This window comes from Melanotaenia boesemani, chromosome 13, assembly GCF_017639745.1.
Source record: "Melanotaenia boesemani isolate fMelBoe1 chromosome 13, fMelBoe1.pri, whole genome shotgun sequence".
NCBI lineage: Eukaryota > Metazoa > Chordata > Actinopteri > Atheriniformes > Melanotaeniidae > Melanotaenia > Melanotaenia boesemani.
The window spans coordinates 2,153,195-2,166,356 of record NC_055694.1 but is presented as its reverse complement, the minus strand read 5'-3'; the positions used below and the strand labels follow the sequence as shown (position 1 = coordinate 2,166,356).

Here is a 13,162-nt window from a genome sequence, read left to right as displayed (position 1 = left end):
ATAATGATGCTGTCCTGCGACTCATCTACAATCTATCCTCCGAGCCAGACAAATGTCGAAAAGAACCATAGTAACAACTGGAAAACACAACACCCAGCATGGAAGGGGATATGTAGGATGAGGGAATGATGGCGGTCTTGGGACTATTGTTAACAGAAATAACAGACTGGAGACGACGTGAACACAGACTTTTTTTACTTCCTGGTTCCCCAGCCAGCTCGCTCTCTGATTGGCTACATTCCGTACCACGTCACCATCCACGCAGTCACGATGAACGAGTCGTCGGCATTATTCAGAAATCAGCTCTGAAATTTTGAACATGTTCAATATTCCCGATTGTTGGCTACGGCCCGTTTCGGAGCGGATTATTGGGACAAATCGGCTCGTAACCTCAGACCAAATGATGATTGGACGGGGAAATCTCATGATGATCAGGCGTTTGCCGTCCAAGGTCAGTAGGAGGCAAAATTGGGACAAAATCAGCCCAAAAATTGTTATGTGCGTACCAGACATAAGTTTGGTTTACTGGGACAGACTGATGTACATGAAGAAGCTAAAGATTGCTTACACTATATAACCACACCTACAGAATTTACAACACTACTCAAGTTTTTGTAGGATTTGATAACTTTTCAGTACCTGCTCATTTTAAAGACAGCTATTATGCAGTTTACATTGTCTATGAAACAGGGAAGACATATATGATGAAAACAATAACTAAGATAAAATGTTTGCAAACAGTCACAGGTAAAAGAAAGAGAGAGGCCAAAACATCCACTCTGTTGGATGCAAGAGGACAGAGGGACCCTGCCTCCTTGCAACCTGAGGCCATGGAGGAGAATGGAACTATTTCTGCTCTCTCAACACCTTGTGGTAAGAAAGACTGCATCACAAGTACTTTATCTACTTTGGATCTCATTCAGAGGTGAAGATTAAAGAAATTCTTTTCCATGTGGGACTGTGTACTAGACCCTGAAACTTCACACCCTGCTGTGGCTTCAGAAGCCCCTCTACCTCCTGGACTGTGTCCCCCGCCTTCTGTATCATCTCCTCCACTGTCCACCACAAAGGTGTACTGTCCACCGCAAAGGTGTACTGTCCACCGCAAAGGTGTACTGTCCACCACAAAGGTGTACTGTCCACCAGTGTACACAGGTAAGACCTAAAGAATACCCCTTGCAAGAGAAAAACAAGTTTGTGGAAGTGTGTGTGCTGCGTGGAGCACTGGCACTTTTTCAATATATGAATGCAGCATCCTGAAGATGCAGAATGACAGAAGTTTTATGCAGGTGTGGACAAAATACTGTAAACTAAGAATATTTTTTGCAAATATAAGTCTTAACACTTTATTTTTCTTATTATTAACAAAATGTTGATTAAATAAGTAGAAGGGGAATTTAAATCAAACCAATATTATGTCTGACCACCTTTGCCTTCTAAACAGCATCAATACCTCTAAGTACACAAGTACATTGTCTTTAAAGGAACTTAGCATGCTGCTTGTGGTTCACTGCTTTCACTTCTTGGAGGACTAACAAATATTCTGTGGCTATATCAGCACTTCCAGAGCTCCTCTTTCTTTAGACAGAAGATATTTTTGTATGACAATAACTGTGTGGTTGCGATTATCTTACTGTTGGGGTCAACCAAATGCCCATTAATGGGTAGCATGGTAGAGGTGTATTTGCTTTTATTTTCCAGCAAAACAGACACCTTGTATTCTGTCTAAATGTATAATTCCATTTGCAGAACTGTAGCCTCAAACCTTCCAGGAACCTCCATCATACTTCAATGTTGCCTGTAGCTGCATCAGCCTATGAGGACCATATCTGGTGTATCTAGCATCTGTACATCACACGCTAGTGGACCTGTCTTCAAGTACAGAGCTTAAAATGTCTAAAAAGCCAACAAAAATAGTTAATTATACCATTTGCAGATATTACTTATATCATTCAAGTGCAGAAACTGATGTTTATGATAAATCTTGGGATGTGTTCGGCTGTGATGGGTACATATGATGTAGTCAAAACAGCAGGCAAAAGTTGCCTGGATTCATTATCTGCATTCAAAGGTGCATGAAGCTTTGGGACACATCTTTTTTCTGTTGTTGTTCTGTCTGTTCTTGAACCTACAGATGAGAAGGATGATCTGTTTTGTATAGCTGGTTAAACTTATGTATTACCCTAACAAATGACTAACTTTGTGCTAGTGAACACAGTACAAAAGACCAGTAAATGGACTGTACTTATATAATGCTCTACTAAACATATGATGACCTCTCAAAGCACTTTTACATTACACATCATATTCACCTGTTCACACAGCTCCTCTGTTGTTTGACGAAGTGGTTTTCATCTATCACACATTCACACCCCAACAGACAGCATTAGGACGTTAGTATGTAGTCGGGAGAAGTGTGTAATTGATGCACCGTCTACCACCAACTTCCTGATTGTTAGACAGCGGCTCTTCCTGGTGAGCTACAGCCGCCCAAGAACTGATGCAGTTCTGAAGGTAGTTGACATCAAATATTGACAGTAGAACAGAATCAAGGTTCTCTTTCAGACAAGGAGAAAGCATTGTAATTATATTGTATATATATTTTGGTTAGATACATGACACTTAGGCCCTGATCTATTAACGCTTTGCGTGTACTAAAACAGGTGCAGACGGCTTTGCTCCGCTAAAATCGGCCCAAGCTTATCTATCAAAGCCGCAAACATGGAACTGCGTCAGTTATCCTGGCAAAACTGCGCCGCTCTCCACTTTGCGTTTCTGAAGCTACTGCATATGCATTATGGGCGTTCCGGCCAGAAAGTGCACATTAGTGGGAGGAGACTATGCAAATAAATCTGGTTTGCGCAGCAGTGGGATTCATGTAGCCCGCAAATAGTTTGCGGTGTTTATGTTTGCTCTAAAAATAGCGTTTCTGAAAAGCAGGTGCTAATTGGCACAACAGTATACGCGCAATGGCTGCAGTAATAATTTTAAGGAGGAGGCACAGACACCATGAAAGGCGACTAAGATAATGCATTTTTTTCTATTATATTAATATATTTAGAATGCCAGAGAAGAGGATTGTGGAGACGATCCAGCGTTGCAATATTAGAATTGCTGGATAAGTTTAAAGACTTTATCATGCCTGTCTTTTATTATTATTATTACTATTATTATTATTATTATTATTATTATTATTATTTCTTTATAGCTTTTAAACCTTTATTATTTCTTATTTGTTCCTTGCATGTTTTTATATGTACAATACCTTGGTTCCTAAAGGTTGTTGTTAGTGTGCCTTATAAATAAATTGAACTTGAATATGAAACTATATTGCAGCCCTTCTGATGATATTTAAATTCTTCCCCTCTAGCTCAGCTAGATTTTTGTTTGCCTCCTCCACTAATATTTCGACTTCAGTTGGCTCGAACTTCATTTTACGTTTTCGTCCACCTGGCTCTCCGGATCCCTCCATGACGAAGCAACAGCGCCGCTAAATCCTCATTTAAATACTGCTGTTTGCTCCGCAAATGATAACAGGAGCAGTCTTAATAGATCAGGCGCTAATCGTAGAAACATAACCAGAGCAAAACTGCGCAGCAAATGTTAAATAGCGCAGCAGTTTTGCCCTCGTCATAACTCAGCCCCTTAATGTCATACTTAATATAATATGGGTATTTGTGCATTATGTATCTTGCCACCTTTAAAAGAAAAAAAAATAGTAAAATGTTTTTCACCTCTTTAAAACTGTTTATTCTCTTTTTTTTCTAATTGTACACTAGGGCCTGGAACTGCAACACCAACCACAGTCTCAAAATCCTCTCCAGTCTCCGGGTCACCTGGTAACAAATGCTTTATCTGTTTTTCACATTGCCATTTTTACATTGTGAGTACATTTTTCATTGATAACTTTTTGGTCTGCCTGTAGTCTAGATGCTGCAGTGACACCCCCTGACATGCTTTCAGAGTCCTTATGTCCTGACCTTTTTCCCCCACCTTCTACACCTTCTCCACCATTGCCCCCTCTTCAAATGAAGCACAAAGGTAAGATGTCATAAATACCATCTGCTGGCAACAAACAACTTGAGAAAAAGAAGAATCCATTCAATTGTATGATCAGTATTTTGCTCAAAAACATCTTTACACTTGATATTTTCTTAACTTAAAAACTTTGCATTTCCTCTAGAAGATGCAAAAAGGCTTTTATTCTGAAAAATCAAACCTGAGACACAATGTCTAAACTTTAATAAGAACTTTTTACATGTCACATTGAGATAATTGTCCCTTTTTTTCTAATTCCCTAGGTGACAGCATACAGGGCCGCGTAGTGGCCCCAGAAGGTAATGTTTATCATCTTTATTCATTCTGCATTGACAGTGTGTACAGTAATACATATATTAGGTGAAGCAGGTGCACACGTGTGTATAAACACAAACAGGAATTAATAATAATCATATTCATAATAATTGGTAATAGTAATAATACTATTAAAAACTAACTGCTCTTCTCTAACTCTTTTCAGACTGTGAATTCCATAAGAACATAGAAAGTTTTCCATACACTAAGGTTGTGTCGCGAAGGATTCGAAATGTAAGTGATTTAGTTTCATGATTGTTTTTAGTTGATTAATGCACACTTTTGTTTAGCATGTCACAAAATATTTATATATTCAGTAAACTGTATATGCTACAGAAATGATGGAGAATGAAGGTTTTACACGTCTCCTGTGAGGCGTACATTCACAAACAACTGCCACATTCAAAAACATTACTTTCATGCAATGCATGCACAAATATCCATGTAGAGCTGTACTGCATGCAACAATTAAACCGATCATTAATGTAATTATTTCTGTAAATGACTTTGTCATTGATTGTTTTTCAGGGGGAAAGGGAGGTGAAAGTGAAATGGCTCCCAGGCCCAAAATGCTATGTTACCATTCATTGTAGGTGCAACATGACAAATTCAGTGTTAGCCTTTAGATCTTGTATGCTGCTTGCTTTAAGCATTCATTCTATCCAGATAAAAGTAAAGTTTCTCCTTTCTTCTAGCAACATGAAATGGAATGATTGGTGGGTGTCTGCCGATGACCTAAAGTAGACTGAAGTTTAACCGTCTACTTCCTACCGTCTACTCTTCTACCTTTTTACATGTGTAGCTGTTGTTTGTTCTGTAATGTCTAACGTTGTTCATTACATTGTTTTTAAGTTATTTGTGTTACATTTTAAAATAATGAAATAAAAATATGAAAGCCACCTCTTGCAGTTAGTAACGGTAAAGTAACAGTAATGCTGTTACGTCATGGGCCATAGAGAGGTAGGACACCAACGGAGAACGTTCCTTGTTCCTGTAGTATGAGCACTGAGAGCATATTCTCTGTAGTACTGTTTATTCTCAAGTATGTGTTAATTAAATATAAAGGTGTCAGTTAGTTGCCTGCATTCTATCTACAGGCATCCAACCATGTTTTAAATTTACTATACTGTGGCATTATTTACTGTTCACTGACAAATACAACATCCAGTGATCCAGCCTCACCAGGTGTGAGGCAAGGCAAGCTGAGGGAAATATTAAGGGGCGTACACATAAATGGGGCTCTTAGAAAACATAATGGCAAATACCTTAAAGTGTTATAAATGTTTGACGTTTTCACATGCAAATATAAGAATGCTTGGAAGAAGAAGATCACGTGATACTATTTGTGATGAATTACGTCACAGTCATTGAAAGCATCATGCATCATCTCCATCAATACCACGGATGAATTAATTGTCATGGACAGATAATGAAGAAAAATGCTTAAAGGTCCCATATTATACACTTTATTCCCAATCTGAGACCATTCATTAATATCTAAATGAAATATTTCCGCCATGGTATGGACAAATCGACCCTCAGTTTGAGTGCAGCGGCTTCTCTTCACCTCCCTCTTTTTAGCAGCTTCAGAAATGTGCCGTTTATGGTGGGCGGAACCCTGGTGGAGCAGCTCAGCTGTTGGCTCCGCCCATCGCATCGCCCGTCATGAGGTGATTGACAGGTTAATATATTTTCAAGCTATCAGACTAATAAGGCCGAAACGATAAAATAACTGCCAGCTCTTACCTCTCCAGCTGTGTCACGGACAGTTGGTATTGAACCTGGCTTCAGCTTCAAACGGTTGGCGAAGCCTGCTTTCCATGCCCCCATGTTGTGGAAACAGTCCTCTTTGAAATGCTGGCCACAGACATGCAAAACCTTTGGAAGTTTTCCGGGTACATTTCCTCCAAAAATAAAATTAATCCACTCAGTCCTCGTGGTTCAGTGGATGGAAGTAAAAAAACGTTTTCGTGTTCATTTATGCAGCCACAAACAGAACAGTGCTTCTGTCGCTTAGCCATGTCCGCTAACGAGGGTTGCCGAAGAGGGAAAAACACTGGGCGCTAGGTGATTTTTAGAGGGCGGGCTTTGAGAGCCGGTAGACGGGTCCATCGCTCTGTGGGGAGTGGTTATTGTCCCTTATGACGTCATAACGTACACGCTTTCAAACAAGCTCATTTCAGCGCTTACTTCCCTAGAGGTGGAGCAGGGGGGAGAGAGAGCGCCTGAAAGAGTTTCACACTTACGGGTCTCCTACACATGCGGGGGGACCAGTATGACTGTTCCAAAACCATTAAAAAGGGAATTTTGCATAATATGGGACCTTTAATGGTTTCTCATAATATTAATGTAGGTCTCTGTTAATGAATAAATGTAATGTCCCTTTTGAATTAAAAGACACTTTGCTTCCATGCATAATTGTACCATAACCACAGACAGCTTTATTCTGTCGCGAGTTTTCTCGTGTCTCTTGCATTAGGAAACTACTTCCTGATTGGTTTGTTTTTGACAGGAGGCGGAACATAGACGTTGGCTGTCCAGACAATTTTTTGCACAAGTTTTGATATAGACCATTCTGTTATGTCTAATATTTTAATTGCACTTTAATATTGATTGCTTATATAGTTTTATTTTTATTTATTAATTTTTAATATTGTAAATTTGTAACTGAGACCTAGATGCTGCCAAACAGAATTTTGTTGTATTCTTGACAATAAAGTTTCTTTTATAAATACAAGTCAAACGGGAAAAGTAATATTTGTGTCACAAAGCTTCAGACTTAAAATTGTTTTCCTGTAATTCTCTATACAGTAAATAAGTTCTCTTAAAAACTGCTCTTTTCCCCGGTGGGCGGCAACGGGACGAACAATGTTGCTGGAAGTGAAGCAGCGCTTTCCACTACTGTGTAATGTCATCTGCTGTCGGTGGGCTGCATTCCTTTACGAAGTCGAAGCATCCAAATCGGCAGTACTGCACTTAATAAAGTCAAGAAGAATAAATAAATAAAAAAGATGGAGCAACAAATTATTGAGAATGAGATAAGAATATTTAAAATAAGGGTAAAGAAAAACATGAAAAAAGAAGCAGTGCTTTACAAATTTCACCACATTATGGCTGGAATGGCTAGGATCAGAGCAGAGCTGCTGGGCCTTTGTCTTTCACCTGAGCTGCAGGTGGAGGTCCTGGATGAACAACATGTCAGTCCCGGTCATAGCAAACTGACTATACCTTATTACCCTGCATTATAACAGCTGTACCAGGTTGTCATACAGCTAGACAGAACTCCAAACAATGTTGTGTGTGGCAGTACTGTAAATCGCACACAGGCTGTAAAGCAGGGGTCTGAGCACACACTCCTTGGGGGCACTGACACGCACCAAGATTATGTCACATTGGACATAAGCGCCACCTGAATTCTGTCCATTAGGAAGTCCAGGTTCCAGCTGCACTGACGTATGGATGTGTTCATGTCATGTCATCATGTCAAAATTAATGTCCTTTGTTGCTCTTGCTTTAAGATATTCGTCTTTTAAATCTTGACCTCAATGCACATTTGAAGGCTCACAATTTATAATTAAAAATGCAACTGATGGCCAATATGATATAGAATATTACAGACCTTATCTCCCATATGAGCATGGTCAACAGCATAGAGCAACGTGAAATAAGTTTCACCACTTAGTAATTTACATGAAATCTAAGTCTATATAGTATGGTTATTATAATGTATTCACAATTTCCTGAAATTATTCCCTTAACTTTAAAATAAACATTTACATGTTACCTTTATTTATGAGCCAAAACTATTAAAATGAAACTACAATTCCCAACAACTATGCAAAGCTGCATCGTGTACGTTACCACCATAGATGTAGTTCTTTTAGTATACAAACTAGGGTTGAAAATTAGGGTTTCAAAAATGCATGTCCACCCAGTATATCACACTTATAATATGGCTGAACTAGCAAACATACCGACTGTAGCGCAGCATTTAAAGACAACAGTGACAATGATTGGTAATTTAACATATTTTAACTAAAAACGTAGTTGCACCGAGTCAACAGAGGGATTTCTGCTAACAACTACCAGCTGGTGGCTGTGCCGACTGGCCATTAAATTAGGGTTCTAAAAACAGCTTTACTTACAGCCTCATCGATAGCTGGCTAGAAAAGGTTATATTATTAGTTTCTTTAAGACATTTCCACTAAAAAGTTTCCAAACTGAAGTCATCAAAGTCCCCGCCTGTGGGTTTTACACGTATGTGTGTGTGTAAGTGTTTCGGTCACCTTCTGGGGACAAATGAAACTAATTTATTGTAATTAAACAATCACAACAAAATATAACAAAAAGTGATCTATAGAATAAATATTTAAATATTAAATAATTTGATTAATTTAATTTTAAATTTATTTTAAAAAATGTAATTTAATGCACTGCACTATGGACAGTTTATACTAAGGTTAACAAACTTACTGAGGTTCGGGAGCAGGGCCACACGCCTTCTTATAATCAGTTTACATCATCGTCTCCCTTTTGGCTCATTCTTTTGACATTTTTCATTCTCCCTTTCCTACTGCGTACTTCACATCTTCCTTCATTAACATTCAACAAACACTTAGAGCTTACATCGTTGTGGCATGGCCCTTTTTCATTAACATGTTTTTGACAATGTAATTATCAGCAGACAGAAATGTTATAAATGTATTCTACAATACATAAGGAACCTGTATGCACATATAACAAAGAGTAAAGGCAGATGTCCTTTATGGCATCTTTAGCACTTTATATTATACAGTCAAAAAAGCATGTCACGTTTATACACAGCAGTAAATCTATAAACATAAGAAAATATACTTCACAAAAGTTGGTTAATTAAAGTTGGCAATAATAACTAAGAAATACAAAATACAAACTAAAAATAAAAAAAACTATGTTATCTTGTTGACCGTGTTCTTTTGCAGTCTGCTGTTAAACTCAATTGTCCAGTCACTTTTTGGTAAAAGTGGAGGAGGTGGGAGAGAACAGCATACATCTGTTTAATGTCTGGAATGCATACATATAGAAGAATAACCCCACAACATTATTCATGGAACAGTTTGTTCATTTACTTAAATTGCTTTCAAGTTCATATTAGCATCATCTTCATCTGAGCTGCAGTCAAAGTCACTTTCTGTCCCTTCTTTATCAAACAAGTCATCCCCCTCATCATCCTCCTCATCATCCCCCTCATCAGCATCTTGCACAGATCCGTCAAGTCCAGCCTGTATCACTTGTAAATATTTAGTCCGGACTGTGACAAGGAGAGACTGGTGCTGGAACCTTCTTCGTTTAAGCTCTCCTTGAAGACCTTCAAGGCCTTCTTCAGAGAGGCTGGTGTGTCTATCTGGATAGTGGTGAATATAAAGATTTGGTGAGAAGAAAACCCCTGCTCTATGATCTATCATAAATCATATTATATAAACAGAACAAAAAAAACATCTTAAATCTTTGGCCAAAATACGTACAGCTAATACTTACCTTTAGCACAGATGGATAAAACACCCAAGGTCTGCTCCCTTTTCCTGATGAACTCCCAGTGCTGCTTTACTTCTGTAGCAAGGATCATCACCTCCTCCTCTAGTCTACGTATATGCATGAATTTGTCGAAAACCTTCTTTTTGGACAGGACATCCACTCCATCTGGAAATGGATGCACATTGATTATTGGTAAAAAAAAAAATAAAGATAATTTGCTAAATTATAAATAAACTTGTGAACAGTAGGCAGGCAGTATGAAATGCTTTGTTGGAGGACTGTGCTCAATATTAGAAATGTTCAGTGTCAAATGTTAAAAATCATGTAACATACCAGAGGGTGGTAACTGCCAAGGAAACATATAGCCAGCTTGTAAAGAATTATTAAATGGTCCGATTTGATCTTTAGGTTGGACCATGTCATCATGCTGAGCTTCGTAGTTCTCTAATTGCTGCTTTTCCGCCACATTCGGCTGCGGATTACAGAACGTCCAGTGTTGCTGTCTGGGACACATCGCAAATAAAGTGAGTGAACACACATAATCACATGAAATAAATAGGAAAAAAGCAAACAAACACAAATTAAATGTGAATGTTGTACCTGTTTGGCTATAGAGACGTGCTCTGTGCTGTCTGTAGCCTAGAGAAGTCTCCTCGATTCTTCTTCTCAGTGCCATCAAAGAATCATCTCGGTCCACAGGGAGTTCTGTACAACACAAAGCACTTTTAAAACTTTAAACATTTTATATAGAAATATAAGTTTCAAGCCAGCCACTGATGATTCAAAGTAAAAACATGTACCATTCAAACACTCACCGTGTTCAGCCCACTCCTGGACATCTCTGACCCACTGATGTACGGTCCCTTCATTGGCAGACATCTCACTCTTGAGGGTCTAAGGCTTTGCCTCTCCCTCTGAAGATTCTGCTGTGTCTGTTGGATTTAAAATATGTTCAGATCTCATTCACATTACTGTGTGGCACCTTTAACAAAAAGACAATTAAGATGACAGTTACATTAAGAAGTCGTTTGCATAAGGTGTCACACATATTCTCCACCTTTCTTCTGTTCCAGGCCATGACCTGGACAGTCAGCATGTCTGTGCGGGCTGGAAAAGAAAAGCACTACTGTTTGTAACCGTTTACACTCAGCAACTCTATTTGAATATTCTGGACATAAAACTTAGAAGCCGAAAACTGACCTCCTTTACTCATGAACTTGGTATTTATGGCAGTCCGGGAGAGGAAGGAGTTGACCATTTCCACTTCTTCTCCTAAGGTGGAACCAGCTCCATCTTGACTGCTTCCTCCCCACTTTATCTGTCATTTAGAAATAAATAGTGTGGCGCCTTAGTTTACTGAAGCTTCCAATACTGTTGTGGTTCTATAATCCAGTATAGTGGATTTGAAATGGAACAGTGGAACCTTTATTCCATGCGCTTTGGCATGGAGCACAGACAGCAAGGCTTCATTGTGGTGAGTTGATTGTACTCTGGGCAGATTTCAGATATTCTTGTGATATATGGCCAGTATTTACAGACAACATCCATACAAAAGAAGACTGGCGAATTCATGGCTGCCACCTCCTTTTGAAGAAACATTGGGTAGGCGAAGATTTCACCCCTGTAGGGTTGCATTACAACATTAGAGTATATCAGCAACACAACAGTAAGGGGTCAACTGTCATTTAATCGGTAACTTTGTAAGCCTGCAAGTCCTTGAAATGGAATAATGGCAGTGTATCAGTGAGGTTATGTGTAGTAACAGTGACACTTTTTAGTTCCATGATTGTAAGAAAGTATTAGGAAAATGTATATTTAACAGAGTACAGCTGACTGATGTGCAGGGAACTGTAACGCATTGAGATAACTTGAAATACATGGATCTGTGGTGGAAATACTCGGAGCTTACCTGTACATATTCAAGGCATGGAGAATAATGCCATGACGGCAAACAGCTACCTCTAGACCCTAAGGAAAAATGGAATCCTTAATTTAACACAATTCAGCATGTCTTAATAAAAAAATATTACTGGACACCTTAAGTTTGACAACACAATCATAAAGAAACTACTAAAACTATATTTCTTAGTATAATACAGATTAAAATGGATAATTTTCATATCAAATACTTCTGATGAGATGAACAGACACATAATGTGACAATAACAGAAACTTTAAAACATTTACCTGCTCATCAAGGTTGGAGCTATTTCTCTGGTTTGAGGTCTCTTTGGCTGCTTTCAGTAGAGATTTGCCACAGACCCCTTTTCCTGGTACCTACAACAGAGTAAAGTCAACACATCCAAATTACAAATGCTGGATTCACCAGTGATCATTTTTTACATTTAATTCACAATTATGTGTTAGTATGCAAGCAAACAAATAAAACCCTTACATGCTTTGCCCTCTTTTGTATGTCTTCCACAAACGCTGCTACCTCATCATCTCGACAGAGAAGCACACCTTCAAAGTAACCCTTTCCATCAGAGCTAGAGAACATGAATGCCCAAATTGTTGGCTGGACAACCATTAACATTTGAAATAGAATTTTTCGTGAGAATGCAAACTGACATAAACAAACAACAGAAACACAAATATAAACTTACTGTGCATCCTTTCTGAAGCGGTAAAGCTTCTGGTTTCCATCCACAGACACAGCTAACGTTTGTGGAGTACAGGCTGGACAGGTAAATGGCTCCTCCAAACACAACCTGTCCACCATGTCAGAGACAAGCACCCACTCCATGAAGCTCTTGTAGAAAGTGTCAGAGCACACTTTACCAGTCTGTTGAAAGATTTGTTAAGCCATTACTTATATTTCAAGACAGTAATACTTAAATGCAGAATTGAAAGTGATTGGACGTGTATATTTAGGGCAACACACCCGCCACTTTCTCTTGTTTGAGCTTCTAGCATTCTCATATAAGTCAGGCCAGAATTACTTGGTGCTGCCAACTTCATTTCCTTGAAGCCACGAAAAACTGCCACATCAAATAGTGTGCAGACATGAACAGAAGCAGGCCATTGACCACTTATCTGAACATGATGTAATGCTGGTGTCCAGCTTGCAGAGCAGCCTCCACAGTGCAGCTCTGGAAGGGACAGATCATACCGCCCTGATGAAAACATCTTTTCTTATTGATGACAAAATCCATAAACAAAAGTTGTCAAGACAGTGAGGTATAAGGTGCATGCATGCAGTTACCTTTCATGTTGACAAACACCACAGACCGACCAGGGATTACAGTCGTCCTCTCTGCAGGACAACTACAGGTTTGCTGTGGTAATTCCATCG

General features: G+C 38.9%; 2 long non-coding RNA genes across 2 annotated transcripts; one reads left to right on the top strand and one right to left on the bottom strand.

Moving 5' to 3' along the window:
• The first annotated feature begins 1,011 nt into the window (after positions 1-1,011).
• On the top strand, positions 1,012-4,013 carry LOC121652094. Its single transcript, XR_006012559.1, has 4 exons — positions 1,012-1,070; positions 1,131-1,155; positions 3,780-3,839; positions 3,931-4,013. It is a non-coding gene; the product is annotated as an uncharacterized LOC121652094 (long non-coding RNA).
• Positions 4,014-12,033: 8,020 nt separating this feature from the next.
• On the bottom strand, positions 12,034-12,566 carry LOC121652291. The gene is made up of 3 exons (XR_006012582.1): positions 12,474-12,566; positions 12,263-12,356; positions 12,034-12,144 (listed from the first exon to the last, which is right to left on the bottom strand). It is a non-coding gene; the product is annotated as an uncharacterized LOC121652291 (long non-coding RNA).
• Positions 12,567-13,162: the final 596 nt, after the last annotated feature.